This window comes from Scomber japonicus, chromosome 6 (assembly GCF_027409825.1).
Source record: "Scomber japonicus isolate fScoJap1 chromosome 6, fScoJap1.pri, whole genome shotgun sequence".
Taxonomy (NCBI): domain Eukaryota; kingdom Metazoa; phylum Chordata; class Actinopteri; order Scombriformes; family Scombridae; genus Scomber; species Scomber japonicus.
In genome coordinates this window covers 22,743,355-22,754,035 of record NC_070583.1, presented here as the reverse complement: position 1 = coordinate 22,754,035, position 10,681 = coordinate 22,743,355, and positions in this window count along the sequence as shown.

The following is a 10,681-nucleotide window of genomic DNA, read 5'->3' as shown; positions in this document are numbered from 1 at the left end:
TCTTCAGTGAATAAATATGATGTCTAAAACCGCTGAGGGAGCAACTTTATCAGTTGAAGCTACAGTACAGTGCATGATAATAACACTGTGCTTCACGCAACGCTGGATTCTTGAACGTGTCATGCTAAAAGCTGTAATTAACTCAAGAAAGAGGAACAATGCAAGAAATTGTTTCATTGCCACATTGTTTTAGGATGGAGGATAGTTTCTGTGTCTAAGCTGGTGACAACAGTTTTTTTTCAGAAAGGGGAATCAGTGACCGTTTGGTTGCATGCGACTGCTTTGTCCTTCAGTAGCAGATCTCATGGGGTTTATATTAACTTTCAGTTTCACTTCCTTGTTTTCTCAACCAAAAGTTAAAATCATCACTAACTATCATCATCTGCTCATTTAGTTAGAATTACATCTGGTTAGTGGTTTCTTCTCATTGACAATAAGTATCCCTGTTATGTCTTAATAGGCTCAAAAATATGTATAATTCCATATTATTTTATTATCCATGACATGATACAAATGCGTAAACAACAGCTCAACGAACAGAAAACTGCATATGAAACATTATGAGGTAGGATGTTTTTAGTACTTTGAGATACCACAGTGTAACCAAGTCTCCTCACAAACACCCAAGAGGACTGCCAAAAACAGATAACGGTCCAGCAGCTCTCTCAGGGAGACTTTATCTGCTCAGTCGCTGTTGTGAAGAAGATAACCATGATTAAAATGTTTATTTGTATAACTAATTGTTTCACTGCAGTTGAAGTGTGTTCCAGATCTGAAATGAGTGTCCTGGGAATAAAGAGATCCCCTACTGATCCACACAATATTTCACTTTTCTATAATCCCCATGTAAATAATTAACAGTTATCTCCTTATGTGCTCAGTCCTCTCAAGGGTCAGGTAAACCCTGTAGGGGCCCTGGGGCAAAAATGAGCTGTACTAACCCTTTATTTCTCCCACTTTCTGCATATTGTGTCTGTATAACTAGTAATTAATTAGCAGTAATGTGATTAAGCACACTTTTATTTAGGGATATGAATAATATATTGTCAGTGCAATATAAACTGAAATAATAAAAGTATACACTGATCAGCTTCACCATTAAAACCACCTCCCTTACACTGTGAAGGTCCCCCTTGTGCTGCCAGAACAGCTCTGACCCATTGAAGCATGGACTCCGCAGGATCTTTGAAGGTGTCCTCTGGTATCTGGCACCAAGACGTTAACAGCAAATCCTTCAAGGTGGTGCCTCCATGGATCAGACTTGTTTTACCAGCACATCCCACAGATGCTCAATCAGATTGAGATCTGGAGATTTTGGAGGCCCTTGAACTCTTTGTCAAGTTGCTCAAACCTTGAACAGTTTTTTTTTCAGTTTGGCAGGGTCACTGCTGACAGAAAAGCCTTTGCTTCCCATACACATCAATGAGATTGGATCACTTTTGATAGGTACTGACCACTGCCTACTGGGAACAGAGCAGCCAGCCCTTGTCAAAGTTACTTAGATCCGTACACTTGCCAATTTTTTAACTTCAAGAACTGACTGTTCACTTGCTGCCTAATATATCCCACTCTTTGACAGGTGCCACTATAATGACATAATCAACGTTAACTCAAGAATAATGTAATAATACAGGTGTCAACTTCAAACTGTAAACATGTCAGCTTATGTTGTACTTTGGTGATACGCACAGCATTACCGAACAGGTTTGCAAATTACCACACAATGAACCTGGAGCTTTTGGAGTCCCTGAATGTTTAGGGCTCCAGAGCAGTTACCCACTTTGCTCAGTTGATAATCCAGTATTGTAACAGCAAAACTCTTCTCAAATGTTTTTCGGAAACCTTACGAATGAGGACCCAGTATGTGAATCTAATTACTCAAAATGTATTTCTTAACTTCCTCTACTATACTGTCCTATTTTTACCACTTCATGTAGCATCACTACTGACTCCAAGGAGCCAGAGGAAGAAGTATTCAGGTACTTTAGTAAAAGTACCAATGCAGCAATGTTAAATTACTCCATTACAACTAAAAGTCCTGGATGAAAAATCCTACCTAAGTGAAAGTAAATAAGTACAGCAAAGTGTACGTGAAGTATTCGAGTAAAAGTACTTCTTTATATTATCATATGACATCATTAGATTATTAATTCCAAAGCACCAGGGTGTAAACAGCATGTTAATGTTGGGTTTGAACTATTTCATATATAGTTATTGCTATATATAGTTATAGCTAGTTTACTCCGGTGGTTCCCATCCAACCTTATGGGTTGGGCCCTTCCACAGGGTCAGCATATAAATCTGAGGGGGTGTGAAAAGATTAATGGGAGAGGAAAGAAGAAAAAAGAAAGAGAAAGAAAAATCTGTTTTCAGTTTTTGGAGTTTTCGCTCTAATATTTGATTTTTGATGAAACATCAAATCATTGAAGATCTATTGAAATGAAAACACGTGTCAAATCTGACACAATCATCTGAAAAGTAACTAAAGCTGCCAAATAAATGTTGTGGAGTAGAAAGTACTACTATGTTCCCCTCTGAAATTCTGTGGAGTGGAAGCACAAAACAAAGTAAAGCACAAGTACAAAGTTGTACGTTAATAATAACACAAAATCAAATCAGGGGGGGGGGGGTTATAGGGACCCCATGCGTGCGTGAGTGTGTGCGTGCGTAGGCTGCGTGCGTTTCTGTTTGTTGTCTCGCAGGAGTGGTACAGCCCACGCGGATCGGTCGCTATGGAGAGCAGCTCTCCCCAGAAGCACGAGCCAACAGCAGCAGCAGCAGCAGCAGAGAGAGCAGGGACTGACCGGAGAGAGCCACAGCGCTCACACAGAGAGAGAGAGAAAGAGAGAGAGAGAGAGAGAGGGGAATCATGGAGAAAAGATCACTATTCAGGAGGACTTTGCCATCAAACGGACTGCGACTTTTAACATCACTTCTCACCTTATACGGACTTACCTGTGAGTTAACAGTTTTTGGTCATTTTACACACACTCCTTCTTCTTCTCTTTGAGGCCATTGAAAGAAGTTGCGGCGGAGCTACTCGCAGTGTTGTCCGTTATCCACCGATACAATAAGGGCCATACCCGGTTAGTCCTTGTTGTGTTAAGGAGGTGATGTTTCCAATCAAAGCCAGCTAGCTTTGAGATAGCTAACTACTCTTGCCTTTTTGGATAGTTATCCTAACATGACGTCGGTAGGAAAGTAGCTGCTGGCGTCGCTTCACCGTTAGCTAAACCTCGCTTTCTTTTCCCATTTGAGTTCAACTCCTTTAACGTCACCAGCAGTAGTTAATGTTAACCTCTAAGATACCCCCTGAGAGAAACTGCTCATTATTACACAGAAGCTCATTCAATGAAATGTGTTAAACACCAAATGACTTCTCACTCGGGACAGGAGATCACTTTAAGCGCGGCACTGATTTGGCTTCAATTATGCGCAATTTTTTTTTAGCTAACGTTATTTTCAATGTGTCACATCATGACTCAGGGAGGGAAAGGAGGAAATACCAGTTTGTCTTGTACCACTCATATGGCCAGACACTCACTGAGAGGCAGCAGTGGGTCCAAAATAGAAACGAGAAAGCTCCTTCTGGTTGTCACTTTATGGTTCTTTTGTGGAAAAGTTTGCCAAGTGGTTGGATGCAGAATGTGGGGGGCATAAACGACATGTGATACAGGAGAGGAGAGGGAGCAGACTCCTGTGCTTTTGGGCGTGAGGGGTGGCGGGGGGAAATGAAGACATATTTCGAGAGAGCCACTGCAGTCGCAGAGTCTCTGGAAGTATTGACCTGCATTTTGGGCTACACGCCAGCTGAAGCCCCTTGCAGTCTCTTCACCGACCCGAGTGGTGCAGCTGGAGAGCCTTACTGTGTCCCAGTACTGAGCTGAGATTACAATCCATGTGAGAGGGGACAAACACAAATGGATAGATAAGTAAATACTGCTGAGGAATGCACCTTTTTTTATCTGAAGGTCAATGAAAACTTTTCAGATTTGCAGGAGCATTACATTTTCCCATATAACAAAACTCTGTCTGAATAGGGCTGAAATTAATGGTTAATTCTATAATCTTATAATCTTGAATCAATTGATTCATTGCCTGGTCCATAAAACACAAGAACAATGTTTCCTGCAATGATGATGCCTATTAGATGACTTATTTGTCTGTTGAAGATATGCAGTCCATTATCATCAAGACTAAAAACTAATTTACCTAGTAAACATTCATATCTGAGAAGCTAGAAGTATTTTTTATACAAGAATGACTCAACAATAAATTGTTTATCTACATTTTTGCTGGTTAATTCTTGATGATCAAACAGATTACACCATTTTTTCAGCACTACTTTAGAATTCAGTGTTGCTCAGTGTCAATACTTGGCAGTCTAGCAACAATATATCATCTGATATTTATCTTTTTTGTACACATAATCATTTGTTGTACTATACATTTCTTGCTTTGCTATTCCCTGTTACTATCAGTTAACAAACAGTATACGCCCATAATATCTCTGATATATTGAGCAGGCCAATTTGAGATTGTTGTTGCTACCATTGATCACACTCATGCACGCATACTTTTGCAATGGCTTTTTTTCTGTGTAACCACAAAAAGCTGGTTCATAAATCACCACGGAGACCTGATAAACAACGCACTCTTGTAAATGAAAGTTGATTAACCTCCAAACATGTGCTGTTGGGTGCCACCATGTGTATGGAGGGTCTCATTTCAATCAATCGACTTAAAAAAATCAAATACACTGGTTATTAATGCAGAGGACGAACTAAGAAAAATCTCCTGGTGTATGCAGGTTTACGTTTACTGCCAGTACCATATGGTTTGAGCCCATGTGGCCTGCTCTGTTGTTTGTTTAGCATAACGAAAATGTGCAGGAAGACTTAGCGATGTCACTTTTCTTGACTGTGTCATTTTGTGATGCCCCGCAGTGTAGACAGGGGGTTGTAATGGGGAGGGGATTTATTCAAGGCGTGGTTATGGACCGTGAGGTCTGTAATTGAAGAGTATAGTTTTGTGGTTTCTTCTCTTGGGGCTGCATGATTCACAATCTAAATAAATAATGTAGTAATGGGAGCCACCGAAATTACAGACTCAAAACAGAAATAGATTTGAAAAAGCAGCGCACTGACTGAGCAAAATTTGGTCTGTATTGAGGTTAATGTGCCTCAGTGGTTATTAATTATTAGCAAGATGTAGTTAAAAAAAAAAAAGGTACATTTGTTGCTGAAAATCTAATTACAGCTTTGACAAAGGGTAGATCAGGTCAGGCTACTTTTTGGGACCTTTTGTATAGAGGAGGCGATAATTTAATGTAACTGTCAATTGCATAATCAGTAGACTGGCTTGTAATCCAATGGCAAAGTACAACAACATTATCCACCTCTGGTTATTGCCTATTAGAATTTAATGCAAGCATGGACTCAAAAGTCAGTTTTTAGCATTTGGACGCACATCTGTGGGTTGCAGCTGTGGCATTCATCTGATCCTGTCATTTGATCTCAAATCTCAGTTGTGAAGGCAGCGGGCTGAAAAAGTCGTCCACATTAAATGCTCGCAGTGTTTTCTTTTTGAAGGCGAGCCATAAGCAGATGAGTGTGCAGCTTTATTGTGGGGGGCTTGGTGGCAGCGTGTGGGGTTCAGAGAGCAGGCTGTGGTCACCAGCTTCTGTTGACTCCACTCTTTGCTTCCTCTTCTCCGACAGATGTGACTGTCAGGCTGCTTTGGGGTGGTCCATTAGTGATCTCTGTGAGCTCTGGACATGGCTGTAACTGCAATAAATAAGAGGTCAATAATGTGTGTGACACTGCAGTCAGTTGTAGATCACTGTCAGTCCACTGCTATCAGTAGGAATGAACATCAGTGACCTGCAGTACCATGATTTAATTGTCTAGTTGCATTCAAGCTAATAAACAAAGATTTCTGAATGTGTTTATTGCTGTTTATAATATGTGATAAATACAATCTATTAAATAAGTGAAATGCATCATACTTCATAACTGGGGGGGTTCTTATGTGAGCTTCAAGCTGCGTCTCAGATCAATATAATGAAACAGATCGGTAAAGTGAGCTATGTGAGTTATGCCCTTTCAGTGAAGCTCATGTTTTAATAGAAAAAAAAAGCTTTCCAACTCCATGTGTGTAGACAATGTGTAGCTGACTAAATTTCATTCTTATGAGTCCCGCTGGATTAATGGACAGAGGGGGAAGTTTCAAAAATATTCTCACAAGAAACTGAAAGCTTCACCTAATCTAACCCCAGTCAGCTGTAATCTCAACTAGAGCTGCAATGATTCATTGAATACCAGAAAATTAACTGTTCTGATACTTGCAGGGTGATTGTTGTCATTTCTTTAAGCAAAAAATGCCAAATATTTGCTGGTCGTAGCTTCTTAAATGTGAAGATTTGATACTTCTGTGTCATATGATAATAAACTGAATATCTTTGGATTTTGAACTGTTCATTAGACAAAACAAAAACACACACCATTTTTTGAACAAAACTAGAAAATATCAGGCAGCTTGATTGACAATGAAAACAATCATTAGCTGCAGCCCAACTCTAAACTCAAATAAAGTTCAATTTTATACCTAAACGCTTTTTACTGTACCCGAAACTGAAAAAAAAGAAAGTGCGAGAAACCAAGTGGCAGAAAAGTGACGGTGAATGCAAGTGGAACAGTAAATGTAAAGCACAGGTACAGTGTGTCAGCTTCTCAAAACCAAGAAAAGTCCCGTCTTTTCGTTTCCCCAACTGCTGGAAAAGTGAAGCCTAAGTTAGCGACAATAGGTTATCCTAACCTGACCTGACCAGGGCCACACCTGCTATTCTCGTTTCAGTGAAAGCAGTCAACCTGATGGGGAAACACTCGATTGTTGCCCAGAAACTATTAAACACATCAATGGGCCACACTGTTGTACTGTAACCTGCTGTTTTAGGAAATATTTAGCTTTTTTTAGGAACAAAACACAAATGAACTTTATATTTGTGTCTACGCTCACTACGCTGAGGGCCACAGACGGGGTCAGGAAGTCAAAACGTTTTAAGAGACAAATTAATGTGTGTTGGTTTGGCTTTGGCTTTTTGTGTTTAACCCAACCCAATCACAGCGTTTCTATTAGGATCAATTATTATTTCCTCCTTAGGCCCACATTGGGAGTAAGCAGTCATTAGGACCACAGTGCATGGGTTATTAACTATTCAAAATTGGGAGGAAAGGCAGAAATATGCAAAGAAAATGCTAATATTAGCTATTTTTTCAATGTGCTTTAAGCTTGTATGTCTTGTCTACTGAATAAATCTAGCATAGACAGGAACTCACTGTTTTAATCACTGAGTCATAGGAAACTGCGGCGTATAAATGGCTTCCAGATATTTCCATGGTTAATTACCTACTGTGAATGAACAGAGAGAAACTTTTAAATCCCCCTTTTTAGCCTGCTGTTTTCCTGCATTCAAGGTTTTTCCCCTAAAAGAGCAAGATCACTGTGTGCCTGAGGTTAGGGTCACTTGGATATTGTGGCTTCACAGTCCATATTGAAGAGGTATACATGCAGGATGTGCACAGTCAGCAGTTAAATCTCTACCCCCCCCCTCACCACCTCCACCCCCAGGAGAGGTGCACAGGGGTTATGGGAAACAGGTGTGGTTGCTTTTTTACCCTCCAAGCCTTATTTGTTTCACTCATTCAGCTGTCAGGTGGTTATAATGTTTGAGATGAGCACACAGTCAGTTGTATGCATTGACACACCCCCCTACCACCCAAGTGGGAGATTATTTACACCCACCAGTCAAATACTGGGCCATGCTGAGTGCAGTGTGTAAAGCTATCAGAGGTGTTGTCTCATTTACCAGCGATATGCAGTATGCTGTCAGTGATGGAGCGAATCTCTCATTGCTTTTGTCACGCTCGCGATTTGGGATACTTCAGCTGCTCTCTGTGTCCAGCCCGGATGTAAAGTTATCTGCATTCAGTGGCGAGCTGTCAGTATTACACACAAACCCACATCCTACTTCTCAGCACTGTTTTTTATCTAGTCTCCAAATGTGTGATATGTGGAAAAAAAAGCGAAAAGAGAACAAAAAGAACAGTCACTCTGCCACAGTACTGGCATTAGTTAATAACGATTTTAATCTCTTCCTGGAAAGTTAATCAACTGATCGCTATTTGAAAGGAAACCTCTATCAACAAATAACCATTTGTACAATTTAACTGAATCAAAGCAGTGGAAAAACTGAAAGCAATAGCACTTTACTACTCCAAGATCACAAGTCCAAAAACCATAAGTGAGCAGGAAATGTTCACTGCATGCATTATTTACGATAATGGACTCGCTCACGAGCGGCGGTCCAAGCGGTCGAATTGGCCCGGCCAATCTCGTTAGTCAGCGTACAGTTTTAAAATTGCTGTATTTCAGTCAGAAAGACTTACATCACTAAATGCAGACTGTTTGTGAAAAATATACAAAGTACAGAAAAATAGAAAGAGAGAAAGAAAATAAAAAGCTAAAATAGAGCATGAAATATAAGAGTGCAGCATAAAATAATGATTTCCATTAAAATCGTTAAAAGAATATATAGTACAAATGAAAGATTAAAATTTAAAGTGCTTTAAAAGAGCTCAATCATAAGCACAGGAAAAGAGTGTTTTTAACTTGGATTTAAAAATGTTAAAAATGTTAAAAGTATCGAAATATTGGCCAATAATCTTATATATACAGAATATTTAACATAAATGCACTTTTTTTTTTGCAATGATCCCTCAAATGTGATTATCACACAGCACTTGTGACAAACATATGTAATGGATATTGATATATTACAGTTACAATAAACAGTTATACAATAAACTTTATTGTATAAACTTCACTGGGAATTTAATACTTATAATTATTAGCTACAAATAAATAAAACACAGAAAAAAACATGCATATATTAAACTTGAATTAAGATATATAAAATTCTGCCTATATAAAATATGTAAAAACAAATATCGGCACATATTGGACAACATATTTGCATTAACCAATGTATTTGTGATAGGCCAATATCGGCCTATAATATCGGCTGTCTGATATATCGGTCAGGCTCTAGTAAGCACCCTGATTTGGCTTGATAAGCTCTGCTCTTTGATGCACATTGCAGTAATATCTTGAATGGGGACTTTACACAATCCTTGCTGGTATTCTGCCATGTACCCCCCCCATACACACACACACACACACACACTTAAGTTTCCATTCTCCTGTTTTAGTTGCTCCCTTTTATTTTGAAACACTAGTTGTTATGGACTACAAATAGACTACATGCTTAGTTACTGTTTAGCACTGATTAAAGAAGATAAAATATACAGTATATTATCTTTTTTTTAACAGTTTAGCTTCACTATCACACAGTAGAAGAGTCATAGATTACTGCACACCGCTGACAAACATGATAGTTCAATGTGGTTGCTATTTTTGCCTCTACTTGGATTGCAAAAAGGCTCATAACAAAACAAGTGGCCAGTTCTATTTAGGGCTGGAAAACAATGTTGGAATATCAGATATTGCATGGATTGCATTGCATCTTAAGGTGGAGAGCTGTTACAGCAACAGTAAATGTGGGAGGAAGCCTTTTTATGTTCTCAAAATATTGTTATATATTGCAAAATCCAAGTGAGCCTCGTATTATGAGAAGACTTTGTCAAATCAGACATGTAACATAAGTCTTCAGAAAAATACACTTGGATGTTTTTTTATTTGCTTTTTTTGGGGTATTTTTAACTAATTGAATCTTTGTGGATATTGTAAATTCAGGAAGGTGTGGACCTCTCTCATTTCAAGCCAATATTTATCTGTAATACAGATCTGACTTCCTTTTGAATAAAGAGATACAAAAGTTGCACAGGGTGTAGGGAGTACAATTTCATCATAGCCAGAGGAGTGGGCGAAAGGTTCCTCCTGATATGCTGTGAAATATGCTGCATGTATCTTGTGGCTTTCTATGAGGTCACTACATGTCAGCTGTGATTTTTTTTTTGTTAATACTTTGTGTCCCATGTGACCTTTGCACCAAATCTCCCACTGCTCCCACTGTTCAAAGTGGGTGGTAAGTGTAAATCTGGAGTGCCACTTTAATCTGTTGCAGAGACAGGGTGAGAGTAGGTGCCGGGAAAAGTGGGTGTGCCGGGAAAATGAACTTCCCTCTGACCATGATAATGTTGGTGGAATGCCACACTAACCCAAACTACTGTTTTTATTGACCGCTGGATACACACAACTCAGAGGGTTTTTTGTTGGGCTGTTGCACTTCCTCCTCTGTAGTCGAGTGGGGATTGCTGACATGTGCAGTGATGTTGATTGCTTGAGAAAGCCCAAAGCACATTCCTCGATCGATCAATATCACATCCATATTGTATAGACTATTAAAGAAGCTAGATTAATTGATAGATAGATAAAAAACAAAATATTAATAAAACAGCAAAGCCAAAAACAGACTCATTCAAGTAGTCTATCTACTGTATAACCTATAGCAAAATGTGGAACTCCCTACCTTAACTCTATATTGCTGCTTGTGTTTTTTACAGGTGATGTAGTCTGTATTTACCAAATAGAATCGAAAGCTTTATTGTCATTATATTTTATTTATTTTATTATTTTCATTAGTATCAAGGTGCTACTGATT